Source organism: Mesoplodon bidens (assembly GCF_964165515.1).
Source record: "Mesoplodon bidens genome assembly, chromosome: 14".
Taxonomy (NCBI): Eukaryota; Metazoa; Chordata; class Mammalia; order Artiodactyla; family Ziphiidae; genus Mesoplodon; species Mesoplodon bidens.
Window position 1 is genome coordinate 55,837,645 of NC_138170.1, and position 23,714 is coordinate 55,861,358.

Consider the following 23,714-nt stretch of genomic DNA (forward strand, 5'->3'; position numbering starts at 1 on the left):
AATAAAAGCAAAAATTAATAAGTGGGACTACATCAAACAAAAAAGTGGGACTACATCAAACAAAAAAGCTTTTCCACAGCAAAAGAAACAATCAACCAAATGAAAAGGCAACCTATGGAGTGGGAGAAAATATTTGCAAATGATGTATCTGACAGGGAGTTAACATCCAAAATATATAAAGAACTCATACGACTCAATACAAGAATCCCCTCCCCCCAAAAAACAAAACCTCAATTAATAATGGGCAAAGAAACTGAATAAATATTTTTCCAAAGAACATGTACAGATATCCAACAGTTACATTAAAAGGTGCTTAACATCACTAATCATCAGGGAAATGCTGATCAAATCCATAAAGAGATATTACCTCACATCTGTTAGTATAGCTAACATTAAAAGGACAAAAGATAATAAATGTTGGCAAGAATGTTGAGAAAAGGGAACCCTTGTGCAGTGTTAGGGGGGTGTAAATTGGTACAGCCAATTAACTATGGAAAACAGTTGGAAGTTCCTCAAAAAATTAAAAATAGAATTCCTATATGATCCAGAAATCCCACTTCTGGGTATATTTCCAAAGGAAATGAAAATATGATATCTGCACTCATTTACAGAGGTTCATTGCAGCACTATTCATAATAGCCAAGATATGGAAACAACCTTAAGTGTCCATCAACAGATGAATGGGTAAAGAAGATGTGGGGTGTGTGTATGTGTGTGTGTGTGCGCGTGTGCATGTGGCATGGACTTATATATACTACCAAATGTAAAATAGATAGCTAGTGGGAAGCAGCCGCATAGCACAGGGAGATCAGCTCCGTGCTCTGTGTCCACCTAGAGGGGATGGGATAGGGAGGGTGGGAGGGAGACGCAAGAGGGAGGAGGAATGAGGATATATGTATACGTATAGCTGATTCACTTTGTTATACAGCAGAAGCTAACACACCATTGAAAAGCAATTATACTCCAATAAAGATGTTAAAAAAATACATGTATCAAATAAAAGTACTGTACACCTTAGACTTAATATCATATGTCTCAACAAAGCTGGAAAAACAAAAGGACACTTAGAGTAAAAAAATGACAAAAAATCCTAAGCAAATTTAAAACACAAATATCCATGTCCTACATATATGCTTATACTACTGAGTCCTTAGATACAAACAAATAAAACTGTGCTTATGGATGCCTTATACATACCTAGTTTACAACTTCATGTTGTCGGAAATCTGCCTCATGATCAATATGAATTCCCAGGAAGTTCTCTAATGATCCTCCCAATAGTCATTACAAAACTTTGCTATTTAAAACATTGGCTTAGGTTTAGACAATCTAGCCTCCTAGAATACATAAAAGATCATCAAGTAGGAATTTGCCTAACTTTATGACACTCACCTACTAAACAATTAATTACGCCCCTTCTGCTTCTTGCTTTCCTCTCAGCCCATCTTTCTTCCATTTCTGTGGAAGAGGTGTTTTTGTTTGTGGCTCATTCCATCACTGTGTTCTCAGTTCTGAAACTTTTTATTAATCATGATGCATTCTTAACCTCTTGCTCTCCATAGGATTTTTTTCTCCTCAGCATAAAGGTATGATCCAGGTCTCTCCTATATTTACAAAACAGTAACCAAACCCAAAACCCAACCCCTCTTTTAAAAAGGCTGCTAGGAAAATTGGGTATCCATATGCAAAAGAATGAATTTGGAGCCGTACCTCCAACCATATGTAAAAATTCACTTGAAATGGGTCAAAGACCTGAATATAAGAGCTAAAATGATAAAACTATGAGAACAAAACATAAGCTTAAATCTTAATGACATTGTATTGGGCTGCGATTTCTTACATATGACACCAAAGCACAAGCAACAAAAGAAGGAATAGATTAGTGGGACTTAATTTAAATTAAAAGTTTTTGTGCTGCAAATGACACCATTAAGAAAGTGAAATTTTTGTGTGTATGTGTATGTGCTACTGCTCATATTTTCCCACCTCTGCATTCAAATACATGTTGGTAATTTGTAACTGGCCATGGTGGGAATATTTATAAAATGGAAATCAACAAAGGCTACAAATTGGGGCTATTTTTTTCTTTTTAGGAGATCCAGTTGCTAAACATTTACTGGAACACCCTTGGATATATGAATGTATATATTTCAATAGTATTCTATAATCAATCTCATTCTCTTTTTAAATTTTTTTTGCCCACGCCACATGGCTTGTGGTATCTTAGTTCCCTGACCACGGATCGAACCCCGGACCCACAGCAATGAAAGTGCCGAATCCTAACCACTGGACTGCCAGGGAATCCCCCAATTTCATTCTTATTGCATGCTCTGACTGGCGTTCTTCCTGCTGTCTTTTTTATGCTGATGCTCTCCTCCAAGCCATTCTCAACACTGCTTTCAGGATCATGTCTCTTCAGCGTGAATATGATCTTGACATCCTTTTGTTAAAAACTCCTTCAATATCTCCACACTATCTTCAAGATAAAGTTCAAACTCTCTCAGGTCATATCAGATCCCTTCCTCTCCTTGAAGTTTTTTCAGTTACTTTGAAGTACTACTTGGATGGCATCAGGCTGTCCCTTGCTTTTGGGCCTATGGACCTGTTAATTCCTTTGTGAAAATTCCTTTTCCATTTTATTTGTAGAGTGTACTCTTACTTATTCTAAGGCTTACTAAGCCAGGACATTGCTTCTGAAAAGATTTACCTTAACATTCTCTTCTCCTGAGCTACACTGCTTCTTGACCCCAAGCTTGTGGATGAACTCACTGTTCTTTCTCTCTCCTTTGACCTTTATATGCTTGGATTTGGTTATATATTCACTTTCTTATTCCTCAGTGCAGTCAGCTTCTTGATGGGCAGCCTTTGATCTTGTATACTTCTTTGTTCTCAGCTTCTAGCACATTTTTCTGGAATATTATAAGTGATCAGAAATGATTTTGGAATGTATTGAAATGAAAGAATGAAAAATATGGTTATTAGGTCAGTGTATTTTGATGATGATGGTGATCATGATGATGATGGCTACATGATGACAACAGTGGGTTCAGTGATATAGCCATGCTCATTGAGGAAATATTTCATGTTCCATTTGCTTATTGAATTCTCATTGACTTCTCTCAACAATTCTGTAAGGAAAACTTTTTTAATCCTTAATTTATAGGTGATAAATCTGAACTTCAGAGAGAAATCACAGAGCTTTCTCTCAAATAATAAATAGTAGATATATTCTCAAATAGTATATAGTAGATTTAGGTTTCCAGCAAAATCTATTCAACTTTAGAGCCCAATTTTTCCTAACATGACCTGGAATTTGAATCAGAAGAACTAGATGAGTTTTACTTCTGATTACACTTCCTATTAGGTTAGAGAACTTGAGCTAGTAAATACTTCTTTGAGTCTTAGATTTCTCATCAGTGAGATGGGGATAATAGTATCTGCCTTGTATACATCATAGGGCTTTTACAAAGACTGAGCAGAAGATGTGAAGATCTTTTATTCATAAACTGTAAAGCCCTCTTGTTAATAATTCTTATTTTTAAACTATACCAACACATGTTGTCATCATAAGTAATATATAAAAACATAATAATACCACATTTTTGATAAGCTACACTTTTGTTAAATTCAAAGTTCCAAGGACCCACCACAAAAGCCAATGCAGCAAATGATATAAAATGTATATGGGCTATAAACTGTAAGAAGAAAAGAAAAGCGTGTTTCCAGAATTGATTTTTAGGTGCTGCTAATTTGAAATGTGATTACTGATTTTCCAGGTCCTACATTCCAGTCTGATATTCCTGAATATTCAACTCTTGTGGATATTTCTTTGCTGCTTTATGTACTATTTATTGTTAGGTGAGGACTGACATGAAATATATATAGCTACATCTAAGGGTGAGTTTGAGGTGGAGAGAGATGAAATCCAGGCAGTGTGGCTCTGTCCCAGAAGTCAAACAGTAATGTCAAGGGCTAAAAATGTTTGCCTGAGCCTTTGGCCAATGTAAGTATACATTCTCTTTAGTTCTTAATATTTGGTGAAATTGACTCTTTTAGGAAACAATGTTTTTAGAATCCCCTCACCAAAGGAGGACATTCCTTAGCCATTCTAAATGACGTCAGAATGACATTTCTGAAACACTAAGAAAGTAAGAATATCTAACAACAACCCAAGAATTTCTTAAGAAAATCTGGAAACTGATGGTTACCAGTAGCCTGCATCCTGTTTAACAATAAAACATCTACAAGGAACAAAGAGAAGACTTCTTTGGTTTTTGTTTCTCTTTGTAGCTGAAGAGACCTTAGAAATCATGCTAACCATAAAGTAGAGAGCCTTTGCAAATCAGCAGAAAGAAAACAAAAAGGACTATCAGAAGGGAATGTTCTATACTGATCTATTCTGTCTCCGGATTTATCTCCATGGAAAACACTCTGTCCCCTTTTGACAAAGGCATTCTGCTCTCCTTGGCTGCTTCTCACAGTTCTGCCCTTGTGGGTGTTTGGAAACAGACAAATCAAAATGAGCTTAAGCATTCAAGTGGCTACTTAGCATTATGTCTGCCATAAGTTAAAGGCCATTATGCAACTATTTTATAGATACTGGCAGCACTCACCTGACAGTCAAACATAATTTTTCCTCCAGAATATGTATTTGTTTGATTTGCATGATACTCAACTGATGACACTTCTAGGACATATGTGTATGTATAAGGGTGTGTGTGCATGTGTGTGTAAGTGTATGTAAGACACTAAACTATTAGTTAACTGGATTAATGATAGACAATACTAGTTAAATGTGCTCTTTAAAACACATTCTAATATTTCAGTATTGCATCATTCTTTTGCTGTTTTTGAACACAGTATTTTTTTTTATATATGTGGAAAATACAATGGCCTCTGTGCAGTGATTTCAGTGGCTCAAGAAAAGAGCATTTTATGTTCTCAAACTTCCTCCCTCTGGTACTGATACATGAAACTTTTATCCTGGGAGTAAAATAAGGTATTACATATACAGAGATACAGGTTTTAAAGACAGTAACTCTGGGAGCAGCTATATAACTTCTTATATTCATTCAGACCAAAATGGCTTTCCTGAAGCTGGGAGAAAGCAAGAGTGAGGAGAAAATAATGGAAAAAACTCTAAGATTATTCAAGCTTGCCTACAGCTGTTATACCTCTGTCATCTAACAAAGGATGCATGAAGAATACTGACTAAATTTCCTAATGTATCAGTGATTCAGTCTTTTACTAAAATGTCCCTGTGTATTGTATACATGCTTTTTTTATGCATAGAGATAGAGAGCTGACATGCAGATGGCGTGTTTCTATTCCAGTAGTCAAACGGCAACATCCAGCATTGATTTTTTTTAAAAAAATTCTTTTAAGGCTTCAAAGATGTTACAAAGCCAAACAGCTACATCCAACAGTGAGTTTTAAAACATTCTTTCAGAATTTTGAAGATGTTTCACACTCTCTGCTGGCCTCCAAGTTTCTGATGAGTATTTGACCTTTGATCAAACCTCTTTTTGCCAGTATGTAATGCGGGGGTGTGCGCACTTGTGCGCGCACGTGTGGGTGTTTCTTGCTGCTTTTAAACTTCGTTCTTTATCTTTCATGTTCAATAGTTTGACCACAATGTGGCTCAGTATGGTTTATTTATTTATCTATTGTCGTGATGTTTGATGAGAATCCATATCTAAAATTTTATCTTTCATCAAATTTAGGAAATAATTGGTATAATTTTATGAAATACATATTTTTTTGCCCCATTCTCTTCCTTCATCTTCTAGGGCACCCATTACACATATGTTGGACTATTTGGTATTATCTTCTAGGCCCTGAGGTTCTGTTCACAATTTTTTGTCTTTTTCTCTGTATTTTTCATATTAAATGATTTCTGCTGTTTTGTATTCAAGCTAACTTACTCATTCCTTTGTAATTTACATTAAATTGTTCAGGCCATCTAAGAAATTTTTAATTGCAGGTATTGCATTTTTCATTCTAGAGTTCCATTAATTCTTGTTATCATTTTTTTCTGTGGAGATTTTCTGTGTTTTCATTCTTCGAAAGTATACATTTATTTATTTATATATATTTAAATGAGTATAGTTTCAAAGCCAGTTTAAAATCCTTGTCTCCTAGTTCGAATATCTGATTCATCTTCAGGTTGGTCTCATATCATTTTTTCAGATAATTACTCTTTAGAATGTGTTTTATTTTCCTCATCATTTGTCTGTTCGGTAATTTTGTATCATATTCTGGACATTGAGAAGATTAATTTGTAGAGGATATGGATTCTGTTATTTATTTCAAGTGAGTATTATTTCTTTTGTTTAGCAGTCAGTTAACTTATTTGGACATGAACTGTTTTGGGTGCAGCAGTTCCAGTGTAAGTTTAGGTTTTCGATCTTTAGCTGAGCTGCTTTTAATCTGTTTCTCACATGAGTGGTTCCAGGACCTGTCAGAGATGTGGGTATACAGAATTTGGGAAGGCCTTCTCTGTTTCTTATTTTTCTTTGCTTCCTCCATTCTCCTCTGTGACTGTGATTTCTCTGACAGCAGTTTTCTCATTAGCACACTTGCCTGCTTGTATGTTGTACCTACTGCAATTGGCCTCAGGTTAAAAGCCATGAAAATGAGAATCCACTTTATACAATGTTCCTCCCAAACACAATTTCTTCAGGTTGCTGATTTTGGTTTTATGTCCACATTTTATAGTTGTTTTATGAGGGAGAATTATTCTGGAAGGATTTTATTCAATTCTTACCTGAAGTGGATATCAATCGTTTTTTTTTTTTTCTGAAGTGATTATTAAAATGTTTCTTTTGTGTTGGGGAACCTAGAAAATTGAAAATAATATTCATTCAATTCATATTTAGGGAAACTTTTTGCTCAGATCAGAAATGGCAGTAATCAATGTCAAGGTAAAGTACACATCAGTTGTCAAACATAATTATAATTCTTGCAGTGTTAAATGAAGATATTGCAGATGAACATTATTTACAAAAACACCTTGATATCCCAAAGGTATGAAATTAAATTTATTAAAATTATGCTTAAATGAGAAAAAAACTAAAAGAAGAGGAACTTATTTTAATTTGGGGTTTAACTGCATAGGCAATATAAAGAGGTCCTCTTATTAAAAAAGGGTACAATTTTAAAATGCAGAGAGCTTAACACTGGATAAAAGCAAAGGGTTATTATCCGTTAACCTTATGTTGGCTAATTTAGCCATGGTCCCCTCATGAAGCAGATAGCACAATAAACAAAGGACACTGAAAATAATTTAATGAAGTAGCTATTTGCAGAGGAAGAAGCTGTTACCAAAATTTGGTAAAAGCTCTGCTTGTAGAAGAGGGGCTACCCTATAGGGGTAGTGACCAAAGATACTGTTCAGACTAGTCAGACCAGAATAGTAGCCTGACAGAGAGGGAGTAGAGAGGAAATATAATCCAATCTTTGTCTTCCAATCTCTGTTTATACATTCCATTGGCTGAAACCAATCAGAAACCTGGGGATAAAGTCTGTGGAGGTCAGCTTCTTGAGACATAAAATAGTGTGAAGATAGGCAGACAATAGTTTGGGAGGAGCAAAAGGAGATTAGCACACTTGGGTCACTTTCTTTTGCCAAGATGAATGTACACTGGACTTTTTTATATTGCAGTTAGCCAAAGTTTGCATGTTAGCAAGTTAAAGTCGCTATGGCCAAAGCATAGAGGAGAAAAGTTCTGCCTGTAGATATGGCAAAGTAACTAGATCATCTTTGATCCACTTCTATTCTATGAAGTAAAATAGGTAGGTTTTAGTGGATTAGAAAGTTTCAAGTTCATATCCTGGCTCTGTCACTCACTAAGTAGATAATTTAGACACTTACTAAACCTCCCTGAGTCTCAGTTTCTAAGGGGTAAATGGTGACAGGCGGCATTGGGGGGATTAAATGTGGCACACCATCTATGTACATTAAGGTAAATGAGAAATTCTCAATAAATGTGAGATTATTGATAATGTCGTGATTTTCCTAACTTTAATCCTGAGGTTTTATTTTTATTTTAAATAAATGGGTTGCTATACCAAAATAAGTCAGTTGGTTTCCTAAGAAAGATAGTCTAGCTATCTTTAGCTAGGTGTGAAGTTAATACCCAATGCCACTTTCTGGGACACTATGGAGAAGCTGGTGCTATTTTCAATCTGTCAGTATGCTATTCTTGTGATTCTTGATTGTATGGTTTGGATATACCTGTGTTTTCTAAATCCTACACAACCTTAGGATTTTTTCCTCAAACTTAGAGTGATTGATTCATAGGAAAGCTGAAAATAATTTTTGTCTGATGAACATTGAAGTAGATAAGCTTCTATCTTGGTTCTTAGTGTGCAAAAGTTATTTTTTAAATTTTTTTTAAATTTTAGAATAATTTCAGATTTATAGAAAAGTTGCAAACGTTGTACAGAGATTTTCTGTATATTCTTCACCCAGTTTCCACAAATATTAAGCATCATACATAACTATGCTGCATTTGTCAAAACTAAAAATTAACACTGGTGTGCTACTGTTGACTAAACTATAGATTTCATTTGGATTTTTTTCATGTTTTCCAGTAATGCCCTTCTTAGTTCCAGGATCCAATCCAGCATGCTGTGTTGAACTTATGGCAGAGTTATTAGTTTTGTGTTTTACTTCTTATTTGTTTGTATTTTGGAGGAAATACATAGAACTACAAATTTGGGGAAAAGGAAATATGCTTTGTCAAACTATCAGTTTCCTGGGATATTCTGTAACAAACTGTCATAAACTTGATGGCTTAACATAGGAGAATATCTGTTATGCCTAACGTATAACATTGGGAAGTACAGTATAGGTTTTTATAAGTGTTAAGCCCAAATTCTTTTGTCTTGATTGGAAAGGCACTAAAGCCTCAATTCATGTTTTAAAGAATTAAACAATATGGATTATATAATTTTATAGACACAAATTCAAGCTAAAAGCTGAAATAGAAGCGGAACTGAATAGTTGTATCTGTTTTAAAGGGCATATGCAATATTTGTAATAGTGCCTTCTTTTGCTATAATTTATATCTAGTCTTTTGTAATCCAAATATAATTGTTTAATTATTTCAGTATGGTCAAAAAGTTGGAATTTAGCAATGGGTGTGATCTAAAGAATCATTATAACTGAAACAAAGGAAAAATGAAAAGTGAAACAAACTTTCCTACAATGAAATGGCAATTGAAAACCCATAAACTCTTATTTATGGCATATTTTAATTGTTGGCATATTTTAATTTTTATTGAAGTGATCTAAACCTGGAAGCATACATTACATTGCTAGAACAGTGTTTAGAGATTTCTAGTTCACCCTCAGCACAGACAAAGATCTGAGGTCTAAGAAGATTAGGGGCTGGACCCTCATGTCCCCCACCTATGTGATTTTGACCTTCTTTTATTGCTAATACTTTAATTTGCGAAGTCTGGATAACAATTCTCTCCTTTTTAGGCCTTATAAAAGGTCTAAATGGTTGGTATAATACTATCAATGAAATTGGTCATTTGTGTAAAATTTTATTAAAACCCTAAATTAATGCTATATAACAAACAGTAAGTGGTTGTATTGTAGTTAGTAACTCTGACTCTGGAGTCTAAGAAAAGTGGTTTTGAATCTTGGTTCTGTTATTTAGATGTGGGGAAAAAAAAGGATAATAATAACACTTGGGAGTACTCCATGAGATAACTCCTGAAAATCAAGAACTCAATGAACATACACATTCCACCACATTGCTGTTAATAACCAGCAGGTATAGTGGTGTTGACAAAGTTAAATGACTCACCGGGCACAATGAAAGGTTTGCACACAAGTAAAGGCTTAAACTAGGGCAATTCTACAACTGATAGGATATACAGTATCAATAATTATCTTTGAAAAATGAGGTGTTCTTAAGAATTTCTTAATCCTATTTTAGAGTAGGAAAATCAGTATGATATATAACATGAAATATGCCGATGAACAGATACAGCAAGTCATATGTCTTCTTAGATTTTACGCAATTGAAGTACTGAAGGAAAGTTTTGAAAACCTCAGTATCACCAAGTGTTCTACTTAAGGAATATCTTTCCTTATTACATTTTGCACAAAACAAAATGAGACAATTGGGAATAGTGTACAAGGAAAGAATCCTGCCTGACACAGACTTGGAATGTTTTTACTAACCTTATACGAGGACATTGCTCTTTTTAGCAAGAATATATTGCTCCAGAAATCTCATAACTAGAGAATGTTTGAGAGCAGTTTATACTAAGTATAGAATAATACTGTCAACATTAACCTAAATAGCTTATTTTAGAACTTGTAAAATAGTACAGCATATATGGTGATGACATCACAAGACTTAATCTGTGACCATACTAATTAAAGTAATTAAAGTCACCCTGGTTCTTCCTGTAGTCTTGAAATTACCAAACTAATCACTATAGAGGAAAAGTGCTTTACATTTGGGAGTAATGATGAATGACAAATGTGAAAATGATTTGACAAAAAGAACTATCAGGGATGAAACAAACAAATGCTGTTGTAATATTCGAAATGTTGGTATTTGAGAAGTAGGCTGTTGATCAGTGAAATTTTTTACTCTGCTCTAAGACACTGCAAACAAATATCCTGCACCAATTAGGGTGTTTATCAGTTTTGAAATACCACAGTCTTAGTCCACTGACCTGAAACTCATTCTTTATTTTTCTATTCAATGAAATCTCACATATATGACTACATTAAATTTTTAGGCCAAAATAACCTTTTAGGGAGGAAAACAATTTCTTATTGAGTATTATTAAGAACACAAAGACTAAGGCTAGATTTAAAAAGGAATTAGAAAAGTACATGGGAAAATTGCTTAACGGAAAGTAGTCATCTTATTATGTCAGTAAGGGCATAATGTAATTTTCATTAATTAATTTATTTAATAAACATTTGTTGATCTCCTACAACATGCCATGTATTATTACAGGGAATGTTTTCTGTGTTAAGTGAGAAAGTTTCCAATTTTGAGAAGTTACAGATTTTGACCTTCTGTGGTTGTTGGAAGAAATTCTCTCCCAAAGACAAAAACATCCTCATTTACACCAGACTAGTAATATTTACAGTGGTGGACTGGTTGACAAAGTCATCCAATTTTTTAAGGAGCAGGTATAAAGGTTACTTGGCTATAATGATGATAGTATTTTATTTCCCACATTGACAATCTCTGAGTTTACATAGCTAAAAAATTCATAGTGATGTCTCTTGCTTAGCAGTAAGGCAAGATATATACGCAGACTGATTCTCCCAATGAAAACAACAAAATGTTGGGTTAACACATTTTTAAATGAATCAAGAGCAGGTAAGCATGTACAAACAATCAGAGGCTAAATAATTGAATGAAGAAGGGAACAGAGAGATGATCTCAGTGCTACAACCTGCTTTCATTTGAAGAGCATTTGTGAAACCCTTGAGATTCAATTTGTGTGAATTAAGGGATGTGGAGCTAGGAGTGGGGGGTCTAGTGGGAAATCTTACTTCATGAAGCTAGAGGGAACCTTGAGAAAACAAAATAATATCATAGAAAAGTGAAAATATATCAGAAATTAAAATAAATGTAAATGGACTAAATGTAGTAAAGACAAAAATGTCAAATGTGGTAAAAATACAGATTCCAGACAATCAGTATTCATAAGTAGCATACCTAAAACGTTAGGATAAAGAGATTGAGTGAAAAAGAATAGAAAGTTTGTATCAGATGAAACATATACAAGAGAAAGTTTTATAGAAGTTTAATCTTAAACAAGGTGGACTGTAAGTGAAAAACCATTCTAGAGAAAAGTGTTGCTACTTAATTTCAATTTACCAAGAAAGTATAATACCTTAAATTTGAATCCAAGAAATATAATAATTTAAAAATATATAAATTTAAAAAATGATGGTAGAACTACAGAGAGAAACATATCTACCATATAGTGGGATCTTAAGAAACCTTTTATTATAAACCTTAATAAACCTTTTATTTATAGATCAAACTGCCAAAAATAATTAGGATGGAGAAGACAGCCTGGTAAATTAACTTCATCTAATAGGGGCTGTAGAATACTGTACTCAACAAGTCAAGATTATATATTACTTTGAAACACAGAGAGGATATTTTTTAAATGATTGTATACGCACATGAAAAATTATATCATTCACACTAGAAATCTCTGACCACAATGTAAGAATTCAATCAAAAGGATGACTAGAGTAAAACTGATATGTTTGGGAATTAGAAAAACTAAGTAATGTATACATAAACAAGAAATCAGAAATAAAAGTTTTAAATTCTGTAAACAGCAACAAAAGACAAAATGTTTAAAAAAATGTGTGATACTTAGAAAGGAATTTATAGGCTATATTAGTTTTGTATTGCTGCCATTATGAATTGCCCAAACTTAGCTAAGAACAACACAAATTTATTATTTTACAGTTCTGTAAGTCAGAAGTGTGGTATGGTCTCACTGAGCTACAGTTAGGGTATCAGTGAGTCTTCTCAAGTTGCATCACTCTGCCACCTCTTCTGCCTCTCTCTTTCACTTGTAAGAGCTCATGTGATTAGACCCGAGACCTTGCTGGATAATCTAGGATAGATATATATTTAGATCTATGTCATCAATCATCTATCTATCTATCTATCTATCTGTCTATCTTAGCAACATTGATTACAAAAAAGAGGTCAATAAAATGTTAGAAGTCAAAAAGTAGACATAACTAGAGGTGATGTAAAAATTAGAAAAAGGATAATAAGCATAGTACTAAGGACTTTATGCCAACATATTTGAAAGCTTTAGATGAAATGGCAAGTCCCTAGAAAAATATAGTTCATCAAAACTGAGTTAAGATAAAAGAAAATCCAAATAATCCCAAATCAAAGATAGAATTGTATCAGTAGTTAAATACCACCCTACAAACATAACTTTGCATACAGATAGCTTTATATGCAAGTTCTCCAATCATTCAAGGAACAAACAACTTCAGTCATTCACAAAATATTCTAAAGAATAGCAAAAAATACTACTCAACACATCTTATAATGCTAGCAAAACTTAGGCACAAAAATCTATCAAAGACAGAAGAAGAATGAAAATTACCGATCAAACACACTGAATATAGATGAGAAAAATTCTAAATAAAATATTGGCAAACTGAATCCAGCTACATTTAGAATTTTTCATAGGTGAAGGCAATACCCTCTATTTAAAGCAGTGTTGTGGGTACAGAGCTGTCCATTGTAGTGTTAACCTTTTTCCCTTCCACCTGTTTTATAACTATTAATTTGAATTTAACCAACATTCAGCAATAATGATATGATTCTCATTTTGTAAGCTCTTTATACAGTTATATCAAATTTATAAACATTAAATTAATATTTTTCCAAAGGGAATGTAAGGGAGGGATCTTGTTCCATACCCCTAACCCCTAAGCTACAGATAGAGTAGATGGTGTGACCTAACAGATACATATAGATGCTTTTATTAATTTGAAGAGTTGCAATTCATCACAATATTTGGAAAATTAGGAAGAATATGATTTGAAAAGATAATATGCAAATATGAAAAAATTATCCAATGAATAGAGAAGTATGTCTGATTATTTTTACTTTTATGTAAAGGTGAAGTTTTTGTCCAAGGACTGGCTTATGGCTTCTCTGGTTCCTAAAAGTATACAAATTAGGAAAGCTTGATATCTATAAAGAATTTTGGAAAACTTAAAAAAAAAAAAGAGGTTCAAAATAAGTTTCTTGTTATAGTGATGGGTTACATTTCATTTGTAAACTGAGTTTACAATTCTATTAACTTTCGTGTATTTTCTTGAATAAAGTTGACACAATCTCCAGTTACTTTGAAAGATAAAGAAAATTGCAAAGGTGCATGCCTCCAAGAAGCCTCTTGAGAATGAAAAGGAGGCCAAGTCTATCTATGGTTAATTAGTAAAACCTTTCCTAGGACAATGGAGATGGCAACTAACCCTGAAATGACGTTGGTCATGAATGTGATTAGAATTAGAATTCGCAATAATCTTATTCATGTAGCAACTATAGTCAAGTTTCTAATTGACATTTAAAGCAAAGAATCATAAAACGAGGTTTGGAATTATCCTAATGATGAAAATAAAGCAATTGGAAATGTAATGAATTTTTCTTTTCCTAGAAGATGAAGTAATAATAGTAACAAAAATAACAATAACTACACGTGTCATTAGTTATCATGCTTGGGAAAGCATGAAGACAGAGTTTTTTCCTAGTGGAAGTAGGTCAGCCCTGAGAAAGACAAAGGTATGTTAGATTTTAAAGTTTTTTTGTTTGTTTGTCTGTTTTAAGTCAGAATGGCCGATCATAGCACGTGAGATAGATGGCTGCATTGAGAAATCTAAGAAACAGTTACATTCTTCAGAATTTGGTGTGCTCCTAAAAAATATTTTGAGCAACAACACTGTTTTTTGTTATTTGAAACAGATGTAGGTCTAAACATAGCTGTTTGCTTCATGTCACCAAAAATATGGTAAACATGATAATTATATACTCAACATCAATTCCAGTATGTTCTACTTTTCACTTAATCAAAACATGATTTTGGTATTTCATCCCACAATTTATGCAAATTCACACACACACCTGTGATAAAAAAGTTGTCCTTATCTAGTATATGAATATAAACAGTGTAAAAAAAATACCTCACTCTCTGAAAGGAAGGTGTCTTTTTCCTAAGAGAAGTGGCATCCCTTATCATTTGCACTAATTATCCACCTTATTTCACATTAAAAGCACATTTCAGGCATTTAGGTCATAAGGTTTTCTTTTCCTCCTGAAATATTGCAATGATACTACTAAAGCCCATCTTGAGGATTCCTTTTTTTTTATAATATACCAGAAACTGCTCTTTTCACCAAATACTAATAAATTATTTTAAAATCATTACAAACAAAAGCAAACCCATCCAGAATATTGTTTTTGTAATTGTGGAATAAGATGAGAAACACTGAACAGAAAAGAACAAAATTAATTATGAATAATTCTTAAAAGCACATGCAGTTCTGTTTATTATATTTAGTGTCAGTGTCCTTATGGTATGAATTACCAAACTTTAAAGGGATTTTTACAACCAAATAATATTCTAATTTTTATTCAGAGAAACAGGCACAAAGAAAGGTAGTAAAACTTTGCCTAGAATTGTCAATATGATGAGGTTTGAGACATGACTACATTAAACTTAATGTTGCTCAAAACCCTTTGACCATACATGGGACAATTCAAACAGCAAATTTCCTGAAAAGGCAAACAGTAGTTGACCTATAAAGTCAAAAGTTTTGTATGAAATAACTCAAAGAAATATGCTTGACTGATGTGAATTTTGTACAATACTAACAAATATAACATAGTTATTGTACATTACTCAACCTTGTCAGTGTCTGTGACTAGAGATCTTCATAGAATACATTAGAATAATTGCTTTTAAGAGTCTTGAAATTGTCAAGCTTACTCAGGAATCCATGTACCTTAGGGAGGCCCTGGAGGAGTTTACTGCACCAGCTGACAGATTGACACAGTTGAGATAAAGGATGTATTAGCTGACTTCAGAAATAAAGCAAAGATTCCAATAACTGTGATGTTGGGTGTTTTTACCTCTTCTGTTGTAAAGAAATATGTGACAATAGTCAAGAGTATAAGGATTTGGAAACCAGTCACAGGAGAAACAAACAAAAACAGACCTGAAACCCAAAACAAAAACAAAATATGTGTTGTCAGAAATGACACTGAAAAGTCAAATGTTTTTGAACAAAAACATTTTTTTTTAAACAGGCAGGAAACAAGTCCACAGCCTGCAAAACTCTAGATTGAAAGGTTTCTAAATTATTAGATCTCAAAGAAAAGATTCTCTAACTTTAGGGCTTAAGAATTTTGTTTACTCTTCACTGATAGCATGACCCAACTTAATCTGATTTGGAGATTTTCTTAGAATTCTGTCTGCATTTTAAATGCTTATAGCATTACTGCTATAAAGAAATGGTGTTGGTGAATTGATCCAGAAATATGCTTTCACTAACTCCTGTATGATTTCAATTCTGAAGACTGTAGAGGGACAAAAGTTTAAGCTCCATGGTAGCCTTTTGATATGTGTGTGTGTGTGTGTGTGTGTGTGTGTGTACATATATGTGAATATATATATATATATCTGAAACAGAAATAGATTTGAGATGTTAATCTGCAGTAATATGAATTGTGGTTTTCACAACACTAAGAATAGAGGTTTACGTTTTAATATTTCCAAGCAGTAGCAAGTACAGCACTTATTTCTTAAACTTAAACTCAGCTTTTGTCTTTCTTAGTTATCACTGATGTGTAATCATCTTTGTTATATATGGAAATAAGTATAGAGAACATTGAAATCAGAACTAAAGTTTGTAAAGGACAGGATTTAATCTTTGTGGCTGTAAATGTACGATTCTCACAGAGTCGAGGCTCTTCCAACATGATATGAGGTATGATGTGTGCACTTTCAGAAGGCACAATATTTTCTGTAAAAAAATATTAGTTCTAATTTATTAAAACAGTCCTAGATAGTCTTTGATTACATTTACTTGTTCTTTACCCTTAGTTACCAACAGCTTTACATTTTCAGCTCATATGTTTCAAAATACAGGAAGTCAATAAGGAAAAAACAGGCTTTAACCCCTGTATTAAAAAAAGTTAATTTTAATTGAAAAGAAAAATACTTCCCTATCAATTCAAATTACCCCATTACTTTTGGAAGGGAATTACTTCTACCAAAGACATATATGTTCCACTGTAATAATCAGTTCCCAGTGTGCCAATTTCTGGTAAAAACAACTTTTTTTTTTTTTTTTTTTTTTTTTTTCAGTATGCGGGCCTCTCACTGTTGTGGCCTCTCCCGTTGCGGAGCACAGGCTCCGAATGTGCAGGCTCAGCGGCCATGGCTCACGGGCCCAGCCGCTCCGCGGCATGTGGGATCTTCCCAGACCGGGGCACGAACCCGTGTCCCCTGCATCGGCAGGCGGACTTTCAACCACTGCGCCACCAGGGAAGCCCTAAAAACAACTTTTTAATGAAGCATTCCTGAAATGCAGTGTTCAGGGAGGACAAAGGGTTTCTGTGTAGAAGTTATCATTTCACTTTATGAAAGAAGTACTTGGCTATATTATCTCTACCTTACTTCATGTCCTAAGCTCTTAATATCCATTCCATCTTCCACAGTCCCTTTTGGGCTGCTGGGCACCGAAGTTCTTCCTTCTTGCTGATGCTCATACTATGTCCCATAAGGAAAGAAATTCATTCATTCTTCACTTCACTTTTTTTAAATTGAAGTATAGTTGCTTTACAATGTTGTGTTAATTTCTGCTGTACAGCAAAGTGATTCAGTTATACATGTATATATACATCTTTTTTATGGTTTATCATAGGGTATCGAATATATTTCTCTGTGCTATACAGTAGGACCTTGTTGTTTATCCATTCTATATATAATAGCTTACATCTGCTAACCCCAACTTCCCACTCCATCCCTTCCCCAACCCTCTCCCCTTGGCAACCACAAGTCTGTTCTCTATGTCCTTGAGTCTGTTTCGTCAATAGGTTCATTTGTGTCATATTTTAGATTCCACATATAAGTAATATTATATGGTATTTGTCTTTCTCTTTCTGACTTACTTCACTTAGTATAATAATCTCTAGTGGTATTCATGTCTCTGCAGATGGCATTATTTCATTCTTTTTTTGGCTGAGTAGTATTCCATTGTATATACATACCACATCTTCTTTATCCATTCATCTGTCAATGGACATTTAGGTTGTTTCCATGTCTTGGCTATTGTGAATAGTGCTGCTATGAACATAGGGGTGCATGTATCTTTTTGAATTAGAATTTTGTCCAGATATATGCCCAGGAGTGGGATCGCTGGATTATATGGTAATTCTATTTTTAGATTTCTGAGGAACCTCCAAACTGTTTTCCATAGTGGCTGTGTCAGCTTACATTCCCACCAACAGTGTAGGAGGATTCCCTTTTTTCCACATCCTCTCCAGCATTTGTTACTTGTAGGGTTTTTACTTCATTTAACTTTTTAGTCATTATGGACATCAATTTAGACAATATTCTTTATCTCTGGAAGTAAATACAGACAATCAAGTGCAGGATGTTGTTTGGAAAGAAAGGTACCCCTTGACTGGCAAAGGCAATGGATAGTGCATTCACATTATAATGTAGAGGCAGGGCCAATGGCCTTGGTCTTGAGAACTTTGGAAAGTGAAAATGTTAAAAAAATAAAGTAGGAAAAAGAAGTTTGTTGCAATTCTGAGCCATGAGTATTACAAATATTGCAAAGTAGCTGTAACATTTCTGTGACAGCTATATCTGGGGAATGCTTCCTAAACCTAATTATATACTTTTCCTTTTTTTTCTAACTGAAGAGATGATTAGAGATAGAGAAAAGACAGAGATACAGACATAATTTTCACAAAAAGATTACTCTGTGCCATGAAAAGTGAAATGTGTTACTTGTAAATGCAAATTGAACTTATCCTCACTGACTTAAAATACCTGGTGCCACCATAGTTCAAGGTGTATACAGTGATCTGCCTTGACAGTGTTCACCTTCTGAGGATCTCTAAAGAGTACACTCAATCTTCAGGCAAATGCCTTATACATATTGTTTTCAAAGGAGATCTTGGTAAAAGCAAAAGAGGAGTTGCCTCTTGTGTCTTGAATATGGGGCATAAAATGATATATATTGACAATCAGAAATGCAGTTGCATCACAAGGCATTTACTTAAGTGAAATTAACTCAAGGGACAGAAACACAAAGGGAAGAGTAATAAGTTAAATACACTAGTAGATTCAGCCAACAGTTATGCTTAAACAGAGTGTGCCCTGGGGATGACTGTGGGATGGGAAGTCTAGCTTTCCTCCTGTTAGTCTCAGTTTTGCCTCTGGAAGTATCAACATCTTGTCAGGCTGAAGAGTGGCTCTAGTTCTTCAAAATACATAGTTTTTTAAAATATCAGACAGATTCTAAATGCAAGCCAACCATCTCATCTACCATTCATTTGAAGAAAAAACCTCTGTGATCCAGTGCAGGAGAAAACATGGCTTGTCAGAGTTAATTAGAAATATGTATCTCCCACAAGATGCTTGCTTAAATGATTGTGAAGGCTCATTCTGACCATGATTTTCACCTTTTGAGCTGATTCCAAAACCTATTCCTAGGTGACTCTATATTACTGATATTCCACATGATGGTAGAGGTCCTGAGCAATTCTCAAGATTTCTTTAAATGTCACAGGGTAGAAAGCCGCTGTAAATGAAGAAACTGTGTCAACCGGAAGGACCGACATCTTTTCAGTACTTTATTGCTAATAAAATTCCTTACGGTATATGCCAGAACCATGATGCTGCAACCCTGCATTTGAGAGCTAGTGTCTTGGTAGAGATACGCTGCCACTTCTTTCTCTCCATTGAGTTCATGCCTACTTTTTAAGCTTCAAACTTTGGGAAATTCTAAAAGGAAGACATTAATGTTAACATTGATACTGAGGGAAAATCAATTATGAGAAAACTACCTGAAGAATGGTGTTCACTTAAGTGACAATTACGTTAGTCAATTCATGAAGGGAATTCTATGAAGGAATATCCTGTGTCAATGTGGAATGCTGTAAGTAACATTTTGACATTAGAAGAGATCCTGTATGTCAAGGTTTAAAACCTTTTAGAGTTATAGAAGCTGACCTTTTAATTTTGAAATATTTCTTATTCCTGTAAAATTCTGGACACTTCAAGCCAAATACAACATAGCTATAAAATTGCTATAAAAATAATTATTAATACAGTGGAATGAAATGAATGCATGAAAACATGAGAGTTCAAGGAACTTTGATTGTGTGTGACAGTAGGAAATTTATTTAGTTTCAGAAAGTCCTGGATGTTATTTGATAACTTCAATATTTATTATTTATAAAGCTTCAGATGTCTTTGAGAGTCATCATTGTGGAGCAGAGGGTACGCCCAAATGGTTTAGTTGTTCTGAAAAAGTTTATTTTCAAGATTTACATAAAATATTTCTCCTTATATTTTTCTCATTTATATGAACATGTTAACCTGTAAAGTAAAATGACTTTACTAGATTCATCTATAATGTAATATTATACTCTTTATTGTTAGTAAGTGATGCCAGCTAGCCACACACAAAGGATATCTCTATGTCTGATGTTATTGGTACTCAATTTTCAGGCCAGCAGAGAGAGACTTTATCTGTTGACTTTGAAAATTAAAGACAAATCCAAGTACAGCAGCATAAAGATATTCCTCTACATAAAGACTGGAAATTCTAACTAATGCAACTAATTCTAATTAATGCAAAACTCTTTTTAAAAAATCCAAAATGGTAGCAACAACAACAGAACTCCTGGTCCTCCAAACTGTTGTCCAAACCATTAGGTCTCTTAAGACTCAGGTGAATAAAAAATCTTCAAGGGAAGAATAATTACCAGAGTATCAATAAAACCACAATGGTCATTATTGTCCCTACTGAAAGGACATATTGGGGGCTGAAATTATACAGTTGTAGAAGACAAGGTCCTCTGGGAAGACATCTTAAGAAGTCTTTTAATAGAAATCAATAGCCCACTGTGGCAATGTTCTTTTTGATATTGTGTTATTACACAGTTCAGTTTTCAACTAAAAAAGCTTTCCTGGAACACTCTAAAATAAAGGGAAAATTACTTTTTTTTAACTTAAAAATGTTTCATTATAGGCCTTTGGGAATCTTTAAAAGACCATATTTTATTTAATGAATGATTAATTACCAAACCGTCTATGTAGTACAACTAAGTGATATTCTTACAAGCTGATTGTAGTTGTGCCTTTTATAAATAGTTGGGAAATATACCAGAAGTACTGGATTTTTAAAAAAATAATTTGTATTGGAGTATAGTTGTTTTACAGTGTTGTGTTAGTTTCTGCTGTACAGCAAAGTGAATCAACTATACAACTATGTATATCCCCTCTTTTTGGATTTCCTTCCCATTTAGTTCACCACAGAGCACTGAGTAGAGTTCCCTGTGCTACACAGTAGATTCTCGTTAGTTATCTATTCTATATATAGTAGTGTATATATGTCAATCCCATTCTCCCAATTCATCCCACCCCCCATTCCATCCTCCCCCAGTATCCATATCTCCATTCTCTATGTCTGTGTATGTGTTTCTGCTTTGCAAATAAATTCATCTGTATCATTTTTCTAGATTCCACATATAAGTGATATTATATGATATTTGTTTTTCTCTTTCTGATTTACTTTACTCTGTATGACAGACTGTAGGTCCATCCACCTCACTACAAATAACTCAATTTCGTTTCTTTTTATGGATGAGTAATACTCCATTGTATGTATGTGCCACATCTTCTTTATCCATTCTTCTGTTGATGGACACTTAGGTTGCTTCCATGTCCTGGCTATTGTAAATAGAGCTGCAATGAACATTGTGGTACATGACTCTTTTTGAATTATGGTTTTCTCAGGGTATATGCCCAGTAGTGGGATTGCTGGGTCGTATGGTAGTTCTATTTTTAGTTTTTTAAGGAACCTCCATACTGTTCTCCATAGTGGCTGTATCAATTTACATCCTCACCAACAGTGCAAGAGGGTTCCCTTTTCTGCACACCCTCTCCAGCATTTATTGTTTGTAGATTTTTTATGATGGCCATTCTGACTGCTGTGAGGTGATACCTCATTGTAGGTTTGATTTGCATTTCTCTAATGATTAGTGATGTTGAGCATTCTTTCATGTGTTTGTTGGCAGTCTGTATATCTTCTTTGGAGAAATGTCTATGCAGGTCTTCTGCCCATTTTTGGATTGGGTTGTTTGTTTTATCATATTGAGCTGCTTGTAAATATTGGAGTTTAATCCTTTGTCAGTTGCTTCATTTGCAAATATTTTCTCCCATTCTGAGGGTTGTCTTTTCATCTTGTTTATGTTTTCCTTTGCTGTACAAAAGCTTTTAAGTTTCATTAGGTCCCATTTGTTTATTTTTGGTTTTATTTCCATTTCTCTAGGAGGTGGGTCAAAAAGGATCTTGCTGTGTTTTATGTCATAGAGTGTTCTGCCTATGTTTTCCTTTAAGAGTTTGATAGTGCCTGGCCTTACATTTAGACCTTTAATCCATTTTGAGTTTATTTTTGTGTATGGTGTTAGGGAGTATTCTAATTTCAGTGTTTTACATGTAGCTGTCCAGTTTGCCCGGCACCACTTATTGAAGAGACTCTCTTTTCTCCATTGTATACTCTTGCCTCCTTTATCAAAGATAAGGTGACCATATGTGTGTGGGTATACCTCTGGGCTTTCTATCCTGTTCCATTGATCTATATTTCTGTTTTTGTGCCAGTACCATACTGCCTTGATTACTGTAGATTTGTAGTATAATCTGAAGTCCGGGAGCCTGATTCCTCCAGTTCCATTTTTCTTTCTCAAGATTGCTTTGGCTATTCGGGGTCTTTTGAGTTTCCATACAGATTGTAGAATTTTTTGTTCTAATTCTGTGAAAAATGCCTTTGGTAATTTGATAGGGATTGCATTGAATCTGTAGATTGCTTTGGGTAGTATTGTCATTTTCACAATGTTGATTCTTCCAATCCAAGAACATGGTATATCTCTCCATCTGTTTGTGTCATCTTTGATTTCTTTCATCAGTATCTTATAGTGTTCTGACTACAGGTCTTTTGCCTCCTTAGGTAGGTTTATTCCTGGGTATTTTATTCTCTTGGTGCAATGGTAAATGGAATAGTTTCTTTAATATCTCTTTCTGATCTTTCGCTGTTAGTGTATAGGAATGAAAGATATTTCTTTGTATTAATTTTGTATCCTGCAACTTTACCAAATTCATTGATTAGCTCTAGTAGTTTTCTAGTGGCATCTTTAGGATTTTCTGTGTATAGTATCATCTCATCTGCAAACAGTGACAGTTTTATTTTCTTCCTTTCCAATTTGGACTCCTTTTATTTCTTTTTCTTCTCTGATTGCCATGGTTAGAACTTCCAAAACTATGTGAATAAAAGTGGTGAGAGAGGACATCCTTGTCTTGTTCCTGATCTTAGAGGAAATGCTTTCAGTTTTTTGCCATTGAGAATGATGTTTGCTGTGGGTTTGTCATATATGGCCTTTATTGTGTTGAGGTAGATTCCCTCTATGCCCACTTTCTGGAGAGTTTTTATCATAAATGGGTGTTGAATTTTGTCAGAAACTTTTCCTGCATATATTGAGATGATCATATGGTTTTTATCATCCAGTTTGTTAACGTGGTGTATCACATTGATTGATTTGCATATATTGAAGAATCCTTGCATCCCTGGGATAAATCCCACTGGATCATGGTGTGTTATTGGATTCTGTTTGCTAATATTTTTTTGTGGATTTTGTGTCTATATTCATCAATGTTATTGGCCTGTAATTTTCTCTTTTTGTGATATCTTTGTCTGGTTTTGGTATCAGGGTGATGGTGGCCTCGTAGAATGAGGCTGGGAGTACTGGAATTCTTAAAAAGAAAATAGTTTTTCTTTATTTAGTCTGGAAGAGTAGAATAAATACACAAATAATATAAAGAAGTGAAGTTTTCCTGATTAAGCTTATTGTTGGATGAGCTTATGTTACTATGCAAAG